At 62.1% G+C, this 417-nt stretch overlaps 1 protein-coding gene across 1 annotated transcript in view; it reads right to left on the bottom strand.

The window, feature by feature from the left end:
• ETH_00037185 (uncharacterized protein) overlaps positions 1 to 417 on the bottom strand; it is a gene marked incomplete at both ends in the record, with an annotated part of 1,896 nt that overhangs the window by 929 nt on the left and 550 nt on the right. The window lies entirely within an intron of this gene.

Raw genomic sequence — 417 nt, forward strand, 5'->3', positions numbered from 1 at the left:
ACAGCTGCTGCTGGTGCAGCTGCTGCACTGTCAAGCCGGGCGACCCCTGCTCGTGCGCTGCGGCGCTCACCGCATCTTGCTGCTGCTGCTGCTGCTGCTGCTGTTGCTCCTGCTGCTGCACCATGAGGTGCGGAGCAGCAGCAGCAGCAGCAGCTGCTGCTGCAGCGTCAGCAGCAAGCCTCCCCTGCTGCAGCTGCATTATTTGCGCCTCCACAATCCACAAAGCCGACTGCAGCCGATACGCCTCACACTGCAGCAGCAGCAGCAGCAGCAAGCACGTTACATCACAAAGCCACAAAAGCAGCAGCAGAGGAGCACCAGCAGCAGCAGGAAGCGCTGCGGCGCAGCACAGAACTAATTACACAGAGCCACAGCAGCAGCAGCAGCAGCCGCAGCAGCAGCAGCAGCAGCAACGTA

Source organism: Eimeria tenella, genomic scaffold (assembly GCF_000499545.2).
Source record: "Eimeria tenella Houghton genomic scaffold, Eth_scaff2093, whole genome shotgun sequence".
NCBI classification, from domain to species: Eukaryota; Apicomplexa; class Conoidasida; order Eucoccidiorida; family Eimeriidae; genus Eimeria; species Eimeria tenella.